Source organism: Dipodomys ordii, unplaced genomic scaffold (genome assembly GCF_000151885.1).
Source record: "Dipodomys ordii isolate 6190 unplaced genomic scaffold, Dord_2.0 Scaffold21, whole genome shotgun sequence".
In the NCBI taxonomy this organism is placed as follows: Eukaryota; Metazoa; Chordata; class Mammalia; order Rodentia; family Heteromyidae; genus Dipodomys; species Dipodomys ordii.
The window spans coordinates 10,075,836-10,087,884 of NW_012267237.1; positions in this window are offsets into that span (position 1 = coordinate 10,075,836).

Consider the following 12,049-nt stretch of genomic DNA (forward strand, 5'->3'; position numbering starts at 1 on the left):
TAGCTAGGATTACAGGCGTGAGCTGCTGGCACCCAGTTACATTCACCTTTTAATAAACAATTTAGGTTGGTTCCATTTCTTAGCTATAGTAACTAAAGGAGTGTAGCTATCTCTTTAATGCACTGATTTTATTTCTTTGGGATATGTACCTAGTAGTGGGATTGTTATTTCCTTAGGAACTTCCCTAAGTACTAACTTATATTCCCACCAAAATTGAGCTAGAGTTCCTTTTTTTCCACACACATTTGCCAAAATGTATTTCTGTCTTTTGATATTAGCCATTACTACATGTGTGACATGACATCTTGATGTGGCTTTAATTCATAATTCCCCTGGTGATTGCTGATGCTGGCCATGTGTACATTTTATTTTCTTCCTATTTTTAAGTTTTATTGTGTAAGAACATGAAGTTTTCCCTCTTACAGTTTTAAGTGTGCAGTAGTCTTATTACCACTAGGCACAATTGTGTAGATCAGTTCTCTACATTGTATTCACCTTGAAAAACTGAAACCTCATGCCTATTGAATGGCTATGCCTCATTTTCCACTCCTTGAGCCTCAACATAATTCTGCACTCTGATGTTATGCATCTTATTATTTGGGATATCTCATATAAATTGAATGTCTCCTTTTGGAAATGCCTATGTAAATCTATTTTCCTTTTTCTTAATTGGGCTTTTAAAAAATATTGAACTTTTTGAGCAACTTATACTTTTTATATTAACCTTTTATCAGATATATGCTTTGCAAATATTGTTCTCTCTTTCTGTGTATTATCACTTCCTTCTGTTGATTCTCTCCTCTGCTGTGCAGAAGCTTTTTAGTTGGATATGATTCCATTTAACTGTTTTAATCCTTGTAACTGACATAAACAATGCTTGTAAGACAATGCTATGTTTACTCAGTTTTTCTCCACAGCTCATGGATTGGGAGCTTGGCCCCAAAGTGGAGATGTAAGTATGGAGATGTAAGAAGTGTGGTCAAAGTTGGGCAGTGGTGACTCCTGGCTGTAATCCGAGCTACTCAAGAGGGTGAGATCTGAAGATCATGGTTCATAGCCAGCCCAGGCAGAAAAGACTCTTACAGGAGAGTCTTATTTTCAAGAAACCACTCAGAAAACTTCCAGAAGTGGTGTTGTGGCTCAAGCAGTAGAGTGCTGGCCTTGAGCAAAAAAAGCTCAGAAACAGTGACCAGGCCCTGAGTTCAAGCCATAGGACTGGCAAAAACAAAGTGAGGTTCTTGGGGCACTGCCATCACAGGAACTTTCTGGCCTTGCAAAGCAAATAAGGCTCTTTACAACACGTGGTTATTATAAAAGAACACATCTAAGCGCTGAAATTATCTGGTTTGCTGCTATGCCATATGACCTCCATATTTCCCTACCACAAGATCATCTGCTACCATAATATCATCTGTCATATTGTGATGCAGCCCTCCCCAGAGCTGAATGGAAGGTGGTACCATGCTCTTTGATCTCCAGAAATGTAAGGAAAATAAACCTCTTATTTTTATATTACATAGCTTCTGTTATTTTGTTGCAACAATAGAAAATGAGCTAAAATAAACTGCCTCATTTGTGTGTGTGTGAATGTGTGTGTGTGTGTGTGTGTGTGTGTGTGTGTGTGTGTGCCTGTGTGCCAGTCCTGGGGCTTGAACTCAGGGCCTGGGCCTAGGTTCTGAGCTTTTATTGCTCAAAGCTGGTGCTCTACCATTGAGCCACAGCTCCATTTCGTGTGTGTGTGTGTGTGTGTGTGTGTGTGTGTGTGTGTTAATTGGAGATAAGAATCTTCGGGAGCTTACCGCCTGGGTTGGCTTTGGACTGTGACCCTCAGATCTCTGCCTCCTTAGTAGCTAGGATTGCAGGTCTGAGCTACCTATGCCTAGCTCTTGATATGTTTTAATACGTGAGAAGCCTTAATAGGCATTTCACCAAAGAAGATAGACAGATGACAAACTATAATATGAAAAGATAAATGCGCAATGTAAGTTATATATGTTGTGCATATAAAGGAAATGTAAATCAAAACAATGAGATACCACTACACCTCTACTGGAATGACCAGCATCCAGAATTCTGACAGCAGATGTGAAACAAGAACTCTTCTTGTTGGTAGGCATTCAAGATGGTGCAGCCACACTGGAGTTCAATCAGGCAGTTTCTTACAACCTACTCTCACCATATTTAGGTTCACATTTTCCAGAGGGACAGTATCAATAGACTATACACAGCTATCAAAGGGGATTCACTAGGTTGGTTTACATGATTGGAGGTCAAATCATCCCACAATGGCTGTCTGCAGGCAGGAGAGCCAGGGATATGAATAGCTGCCCAGTCCACAAAGCCTCAGAGCCAGACAGACCAGGGCTGTGAGGCTCTCTGGTACAAGTTCACTGGTACAAGTTCAGGTGGAAGTACTGAAGAATCTACAGGCTACAGGAGCAGCAAAAGGTGAACCCACTCAAAAGGGCCAAATATGATCCTACCTCAGCTTCTGCTTTCTTCCCCTTTTTGATCTGTCCATCTAATAGGAACTCAGTGTTAGCTAGCCTTGTCATGTACGAGTTCTTCCCCCTTGGTCCACTGAGCCACACACTGGCTTGAAATACCTTCAAGAGATTGCCAGCTTCTGCTTTCGTTATCTGGTAGCACCTCTATTATCTTTTCTGAATTTTAATTTGCCTATTCTTGAAGGATCTCATAAGTAGAAACAAAATCATGTTACTTCATTTAGCCTGTTTTCAGGAATCTTCCATATTGTAGTCTATGTGAGCATTTGCTTTTTTGTAGCTGAATAATATTTAATTGTATGCATATACCATACTCCATTTATCTGTTGAAGCAAGGGTAATGGTTTGTTTCTACCTTTGGCTACTGTGAAAACACTGCTATAAAATTGGTGCATGGAGTATGGATTGGAGTCTTTGCTTTTAGGTGTTTTGCAGAATAGACTTGCCAGGTCATGTGGCAATTTTCTGTTTAACTTTTTGAAGAACTGTTGAACTATTTTACCTACTAGCTCTAATGTTTTACATTCCTACCAACAGTGCATAAGGTTTTCAGCTTCTTTGTGTTTGAGTAGTTATTGTTTCAAAAAAGTTTCTTATAGCTATTCTAAATAATAAGAAGTGATATGTCATTATAGCTTTGATTTGCATTTTTCTGATCACTAATAATGTATATTTTTATGTACCTATTGTCCATTTGAATACTTTCTTGAGACAATATCAAACATTCAAGTCCTTTGAATGTTTTGAAATTCAGATGGTTGTTGTCTGGTGTTGTGTGTATGTGTGTGTGTGTGTGTGTGTGTGTGTGTGTGTGTGTGTGCACGTGTGTTGGTAGGAGTTCTTGGTTAGTATATTCCAGATATTAATCCTTTATCAAATATACTATTTATAAACATTCCTTACTCTGAAGTTTGTGTTTTTCCTCTTATAATTGTTTTCTCTGATGCAAAAAATGTTTGATTGGTTGTTTTTTTATTATGCCTAAATCCCAGTATCATACCGATTTTTACAGTGTTTTCCTCCTTTTTTTTCTTTTTGTCAGTTGTGGGTCTTGGGGCTTGAACTTGGAGCCTGGACACTGTCCTGAGCTCTTTTGCTCAACGCTAGTGCTCTACCACTTCGAGCAACATTTCTGGTTTTTGAATGGTTAATTGGAGATAAGAGGCTCATGGGAACTTTTCTGCCTTGGCTAGCTTTGAACCCCAATCCTCAGATCTCAGCCTCCTGAGTAGCTAGGATTACAGGCATAAGCCACCAGTGCTTGGCTATTTTCCTCTTTTTAGAGCATTTTTTTCCTGTAAAGTTTAGGCCTTTGATCCATTTTGAGTTGTTTATATATGGAAGTTAGAAAAGGATTTAACTTAATTCTTTTGAATGTGGATATCCAGTTTTTTCAAAACTATTTGTTGAAAACATTGTCTTCTCCCAATTGAATGGTCTTTGGCACCCTTAGTGAAGTCCATTTAACACTTGAGCTCACTCACTGCTTCTTAGAATCTTTGAAAAGTCATATTTTTAAGAATCTGCCCAAAAGGATTAAATCCAAAGTGTTATTCATATAAAATTGGCATATCTCCAGACAGACCTTGGATCTAATCTTTGAATCAAGGTTATAAGGGTAGAGATTGAGCTTTAATGGTTTCTAAAAATATAAGTATATTAATCTACTCAAGCTGTCATAACAAAATACATTGACTGAGTGGCTTAAACAACAGAAATCTATTTTTTTAATAGTTCTTGAGACTGGAAGTCTAAGATCAAAGTGGCAACAGATCCATGTTTGGGAGGAGCTCTCTCCTTAGGTTACAGACAGATGTTCATCTCTTTTCTGTGTGTGTGAGGTAAGGGGGTGGGTAGGGAGCATATTCTGTTGTTTCTTTGATTGAAAAGACACCTATCAGACTAAGGTCCGTGTCCTTATGACTTCTTTTGGCTTTAAATACCTGTGCAGATTCTGTATCCAAATATTGTCACCTTGGGGGTGAAGATATCAGAATATGAATTTAGAGAGTACACCAAAATTTAGTCCACAGTAAAGCAAAGTGTCCCTCATGTGAGTATATGAAGTGTTTCTTTGTGTTAGCATTGCACAAGAGAAGGAAGATCAGCTTTCCCAGTGCTATGAGACCTGCAGTCAGGAACCGTTTGGCGGAAGGAGCACAGAAATACTCCAATGTACCCATCCCTCTGAATTAAGCGAATGACACCTAGGAGAGCTTTGTATAGCAGAAAGCCATGCAGCCAATAGCTTAGACTCAATTTGGAACCAACTCTTCTAACCCTAAATTCATTTCTCTTTCCAGGTAGAAAATATTAAAAATTCCACATCCCCATCCTCTTTTTTCTGGGATAATCTGTGAAATAATTCTCTTTGTCTGATGGCAGGTAGTCTTCAAATTTTGTCAAACCATGGTTTTCTTCACATGAATATTTCTCACAGAGAGAACACCAGTAGCCTGGTTGATTTATCTTCTTCTGTGTCATGGAGAGTTTCAGATCCTGACTTCCCACTGCCTCGGGGAAGGATCAGAGCTACTATGATGAACACTAGAAGAAGAGGACTGGGTACTGCCAGTGGAAAGAAATTGTTGCTGGTGAGTTGGGGTGGGGTTATTTTATTGCATTACCTCTTATAAAATCATTTTTTTTAATTATTGAGATGTCACAATGTCAGTTCACTCTTTTCTATAAGGGCTTGTGTGTACTTATTTTGTTGGTTTTTGTTGGTCATGGGCCCTTTACTCTGGGCCTGGGTGCTGTCCCTCAGCTCTTCAGCTTAAGGTTAGCACTCTACCACTTGAGCCACAGCACCACTTCTGTCTTTTTCTGCTTATGTGGTGCTGAGGAATCGAACCCAGAGCCTCATGCATGCAAGGCGAACACTCTACCACTGAGCCACCTTCCCAGTCCTTACATATACTTATTGGCTAGAAGAGATGAAGAAGGTTTTGTGTCTAGAGAGAACCACAGGAAGGTGTTGTACTCCATTTGCTGTGGAGTGTGCATTTTGGGGTTCCCCCAAGCACATCGAGAAGGTACCAAGTGTTTCCCACAACATTGCTATGGAATCTATTTGACAGAGAGACTTATTTAACTGAAGGACATATTTCCCAACACTATCTTCAAATCTACTGAAAATGATAAGAAGATAAATATTCTTGCTAAGACCAGAGGGTTTTTTTTTGAGGATGTTATGAGATTTGAGGCAAATCTACACATCATCTATTAGCAAGTATGGAGGAGCCTACTCTCTTTCCTCTGATCTGTAACAATCCTATTCATATCATCTCTCTGGAATTCAACGATTCTGAATCCGCTACAGCCCTGGTCTGGGGATGGCTGAAGTCACTCCCACACATGGGAAAGCACACTCAGCATACATTATGGAAAGCAGCTCGTGTGAGTATTTAAATGCAACTTGTCTCACTGCCAAGGGAAATGGAGGACCTCTAATGAGCCCCATGTGTGGGGGAAACTTGTTTGGAAGTTTGGAATCTGCCAGTCTCTGTAGAGGAATGCTATATGAAAATGCCATTCTGGGTTTGTCCCTACGCCATCAGCTTGTCACAACACAAATGCATGGGGGGGGCGGTTAATAATTTTTTGAGGAATGCCTTCTTTCTCACACCCATGTAGAATATTGAGTTCTATTGAAATTCAATGAACATCTCCTCATGGCTTGCTAAGGAATCTTAGTCTTAGACTCTTTGTGGATATTAGTTTCTTTCTAGGATTTCTCTAGGGAATTTAACTACATGGACCGTATGGTTTGCAAGTCATAAGTGGCTCTGACTGCTTTGCTATAATCTTGACAATTTTTTTTTAAATTGACTGTCACTGGCTTGTCTACCTTCAGTCTGTGGAAACATCAGCCTTCTCTTCTTTCACTAGTATGCCCCAGAGTTTCAGCCTATTGATAGAGAAAGCCAGGTTAATGCTTCCATTAATGACCAACCCCACTTTCATTATTCTCTGAGCCCCTCTTTTCTGCAAAACACAAAATAAGCCATTTTCAGGTCACAAACAAATATACTCACTAAATGTTTTCCAGAAAGAAAACACAACAGGATGTAACCCTTCCTTCCCCCCCCCAATTGGCAAAGACCTTTACAAGAACAGAAAACAGCAGAGGGCGAATACCATACAGAACAGAGTGTGAAGTCAGTTCCAGATAGGAAAGGGACGGCGGGCTATGGAGGAATCACATACTGGAAGTAAGTAGGCCTCTTGTGTTCTTATACTTCATTACTTCCCTAAAGAGGAAGGATTTAAGTTAATATTGTTAGCACTGCATTTGTTATTTGTTGTTGGATAGATTTGTGATCGACTATTTAGTAATTATGCTATATGTTTAAACATTCCAAATTAATCTCACTTTCATTAGCAGTTCTAGGTTAAAAGTTTGTTTTCAATTTCAACTGCTAAATTTTAGCGAGCACTTAAGCCAGGTACTAAACTAAGAAGGTGGAGGTAAGTGCTAAAAAAGGTAGAAGTGAAAAAGAATCCCACCTTTCTATCTTTGACCCTGGTTGTGGCCACTAACCGTTAGACACAGGAATGAGAGGGCATTTTTAGGAAAATGATTCATTCTTTGAGCATGTTGAAAATGAGGTCTTGGAGGGACAATCAAATAGCATTACTTAGACTGTCATAGTTATAAGTCTGAAAAAAGTTACCACCAGATTATAATGTATTGGGGGATTTCTGTATTATGCACTGAGTCTTCCACATTATGGACTAAAATATTTTTCTATTTTTTTTCTAAGACACTCATGATGAATAAAAATCCACATGGTCTAAACCCTAATGAAGATAGGGAGGATTTCTACAATGTATTTTTCCTGGACTCTTTCTAACAAGGATAAGAGATGGTGTGAGAGTGCCACCCTGGTGCAGATTCAACGTGGTTTGAAGAGAGAATGTTGGAACCCAAGCTGAGCATGCCAAACCTCACAAAGGGTTTCAATTGTGAAAGAAAGGCCGGGGCCTCACACATCTATTAGTTCCTATGGATTCTTGGATTGGGCTTCTATCACAGCAACAAGCTCTGGGAATCAATGATAAGCTCCTACCATTAACCTTTGCCCCTAGATATTTTACTTGAGGGGGAGGGGGGGAAACAACAAGAGGTGCTGGTTTTAGGAAAGTCAATAAAGCAGGTACTTCCAAAGGGGGATTGACAGTAGAATTGTGAGGCATAGGGCCATTCTTGAAACTGACATGTCCCCAGGGTACAGGACAAAACAGCTCAGGAGAGAGAATTCTCCCATGGTAATTTCGCATGAATTACACGGCACCTTAAATGTTCCTAGGGCACCCGAGAAAAAGAATTATTCATGCCTCCCTGATCATTTCAGCTTGGCAACATAAACCAGTTTTTTAAAAAAAGACTCCAGTGCACTGCTGTTGGCCTAGAAAGCCCTGCAGAGCTTTTCTTTTCCCAAGAGACTCCCTAAAGGGGGTTGGGGGTGGGGAGAGTTGTACATTAACTGTGAAATGGTTCCAAGAATTCCAATTGGCAGGCGGGCAGAGGGTGTTGAAGGAGACAAAAAGAGTAAGTGGGGAAATGGTGGGTTTGGCGTGTGTGTGGGGGGGGGGGTTTGGGAGAGAAAAAACGAGTATAAAAAACCAGGGGGGTTAAAAGAGTTTGCAGAGGTGTACAGGAATCAGAAAGTGAGAAAGAAGATGCATTGCTAAGGTAGGAAATCTCTTAGGTCAATGCAATTCAAAAGCAAAAGGAACTTCGCTGAAGTCTAAGAGCTTTCGTACTTCTTCAAAGCCTGATTATGTATGGTGAATAAACATTAGTGTCTTTTCATCAATTCAGACTCCACATTGCCTTTTAGGCAAATATGTCTTAGCCTTTCAACTCAGTGCATTCTGTTTGAGCTGCTTTTACTAATACCCGATGCTAAATAGACTTGTCTGTTAAATAGTAGGTTCAGGGACGATCTGTTCTTTGGAAAGGTCCTTAGCTATTTTTTTTATTTTATTTCTAAGAATAGCCTCTTTCTAATTATATTTTGTGTGTTTCCAAAACAATTTTCATTCTCTGTAAAACGATAGAAAGTGTTCAAAATAAAGCACATGAGAAATGATTCTATTGATAACCCCATAAGACAGAGAGCAAATACTCATTGGAGCAAAGCCATAAAAAAAGGAATCTTCACACACACACACACACACACACACACACACACACATGTGCCCACGTGCACATGCATACACACACTAGTATTCATAGAATGAGTAAGTTGCACTTGCCCATCATTTCATGCTGATATCTTATTGTGTCCTTCTTATTCATTCTAGGCCCCAGTGGTTCATACCTAGAGGCTGAGGGTGGTAATTTAGAAGCCAGTCCCAGCAGAAAATGTAATATTCCAGTTAACCAGCAAAAAGCCAGGCTGGAGGTATGGCTCAGGTGTCAAAGCACCAGACATGAACCAATAAACTTGAGCAACAGTTGTGATATTCTGAGTTCAAGTCTAGAACTGGCAGCAAAAGTATTGCATCAGCCTCAGGATAGCATCATAATGGCAACAGACTGACAAACACACTGAGAAATATGCTGTTTGGCATTGCTCTTTGATTTCACCTTCCCATCCTTATTTCCCAATTATGTCACTGTCTCAGTCACTGTGAACTCTCCTCCCCTGAGAAGAAGTTCCTTTGCAGTCTCCAAAATAAACCTGCAAAAATTATCCGAATAGTTTTTAATCAATAATGCAATTTTTGCAAAAGATTCAGTTCATGAAGTTTGTGAAAAAAATTAATTTTACTTGAGTTAACTATCTAAATTTTAAGTTAAGAAACTTAAGCTAGAAACTAAGCCGGTGGCTTAGGCCTATAATCCTACCTACTCAGGAGGATGAGATCTGAGGATCGCGATTCAAAGCCAGCCATGGCAGGAAAAGTCCTTGAGACTCTCCAATAAACCACCAGAAAACTGGAAGTGGCACTGTGGCTCAAGTGGTAGAGCTCTTGTCTTGAGCTGAAGAGCTGAGGGACAGTGCTCAGGCCCAGAGTTAGCTCCGCGACTGACATAAAAAAGAAAATGTAAGAATGCTCCTTTGTAATATGGAGACCATAGAAATCTAAATGAGACAGAAAGCCCAGCATCTATAAAAGTAAAGACACTTTGTCACACTAAAAGAAAATCAACTATCATGATGAAATAAAAGACATAAAAATTTTAAAAAATAGCCAGGTGCAATAATCCTATCTACTCAGGAGGCTGAGATCTGAGGATCAAGGTTTGAAGCCAGCCTGAGCAGGAAACTCCTTGAGATTCTTTTCTCCAATAAACTACCAAAAAGCTGAAAGGGAAGCTGTGGCTCCAGTGGTAGAGTCCTAGCCTTGAGCAAAATAACAAAAAGCTCAGGGACAGTACCCTCGCTGCCCTGAGTTCAAGTTGTAGGACTCTCTCTCTCTCTCTCTCTCTCTCTCTCCCCCCCCTCTCTCTCTCTCCCCTCCTTCCTCTCTTTCTCTCTCTCTCTCTCTCTGTCTCTCTCTCTGTGTCGCACACACACACAGCTTGGCAATCTAACAGAGGATGAATTTCTAAAGGTTACTTTTATATGAATTTAGTACCCTTCATCATTTTAGAGATGAGCTATTTCCTTCTTTTCCCATTGTCTAGGGAGAGGGACCCAGGAAACTAACTTCCATAATATTAGAGCCACCTACAGGAAGGGAAACACCGAAGTTTCTGGTTGGTTGCTTAGTCCTTATGTTTGCCTGTAATTTACCCATGTTTTCCCTGCAGAGGAGCTTGCATTGGTGAGATATGGTGTGCATTACCAGGTGAGAAAGAGCCCGGTGGACCTTCTGGTTCCTTGTCCTTGACAAGATGCATGAGGCGTCGATGCTGCTAATTGCTGAAAGGTACGGAGTTAGTGAGTCAATAGCGAAGATCTGGATTTAAGTATCCTTGTGCTGTATGAATCTCTATTGGCAATGAATTAATCTCTGGAGAGTTTGAAACAACAGTTATGTGATACATTTTTATTAATATTCTTGGATGATGTTAAAAGTAAGTAAAAATGTAAAGTCTTCAGAAAATAAAAAAAAGTACTTGGGGTAAAGGAGCTTATTTGAGTTGGTGGAACTATTTTCTCTGTGGCTATCAACCATTTCTGTAGGATAAGAATGAAGGGGGACACTTGGAGAATTATTTTTAACACTATTATCTTTGACCATTATCCTAGGCCTGAAATGTCCATCAGAAGCATGGCTAACACACTGAGACAGGAGATAGGTAAGGTCACGTTATCTGGACAGGAAACTGTGACGCACCAGAAACTGGAGGTATTTTCAAATGATTAAACAGCTGTCCTGAGAGGAAAAAAAAAATTTGAACCTTGGCCGACCCAGCCTAATGAAAACCCACAAGCATGGTGGTGATTGTGATAAGAGGAGGAGAGGAGCTAAAGGCTTGAACAGTCTATATTGAATGGCACCTGGCTCCCGAGTTAGCCAATATTTAATGGCTAATATCTAATGGCTAAGGCTAGCCACCTGAAATACTTGCTAAATATTTAAGAATTATGAAAGAGTGAGAAAAGAGCACAACTTCTCAATGGTTCAGCCCTAGAATATTTTAGAAAATGATTCTCTCACAAAGTAGAGTACTAACGACTACTCTTAGTCACAATACCACCCACTCCATGCGGACTTTCCTGAGGTTCCCATAGCTTCTGCCATTATCTAGACCTTCAGTGCCAACTGGGCTGTAACTTAGCAGTAGTGAGCATTCTTCAGTCTTGAACTTCAAATGGACCTTAATCGTTAGCAGATTCACCGTTTTGTCTCTGAGATGACTACTAGAGATTTGGGGGAAGCTAAATCTCCATCGTACTGTTTGTTTGTTTGTTTCTGAGAAAGATAGCTGTTTTCCTGTAGCTTATAGAGGAGACTCCATTGCTGATGATAGAAAAGTGAAGGCAAGCCTAAAAATGTCAGAAAACAGAGACTCAAAGCAGATATGTCTTGGTTTTGCAAATGATTAGGTTCTGCAATGTTACTGGTCCCCAGTAAGTCAACCCAATTTTTTAAATACATTTTTATTGTAAAAAATAGTGTACAGAGGGGTTACAGGGGTTACATGAGCAAGGTAATGAGTACCTTTCCTATCAAGCATTGTTGCTTCCTCTTGTTTTTCCCCTGCCATCCCTTCCTTCCCCATCTCCACAACTATACTCCCCCTCCTCCAAATTGTAAAGTATATTTTTCAATATAGTGTCTTGTACAACTCATTGCTACAATGGGTCAACCTGTGTCCCTATTTAAGCATTTTGTTATTTCCCTTCCCCTCCCCAAATTAGAAGAGTATATATACAAAATGCAGGGCACCAGAATCAGATACAGTGAAAACAGGGTTTATACCATGGGGGAAGAACATACAAAAGAAACAAAAAAAATCACATAGCACAGTATAAGTTTATTAAAAACAATAGCAAGAAAGAAAAAATCACTTATGTCCCCTGTCATGGGGTTCATTTCACTTAACATCATCTTAAATTGTCATATATGCATAGCTT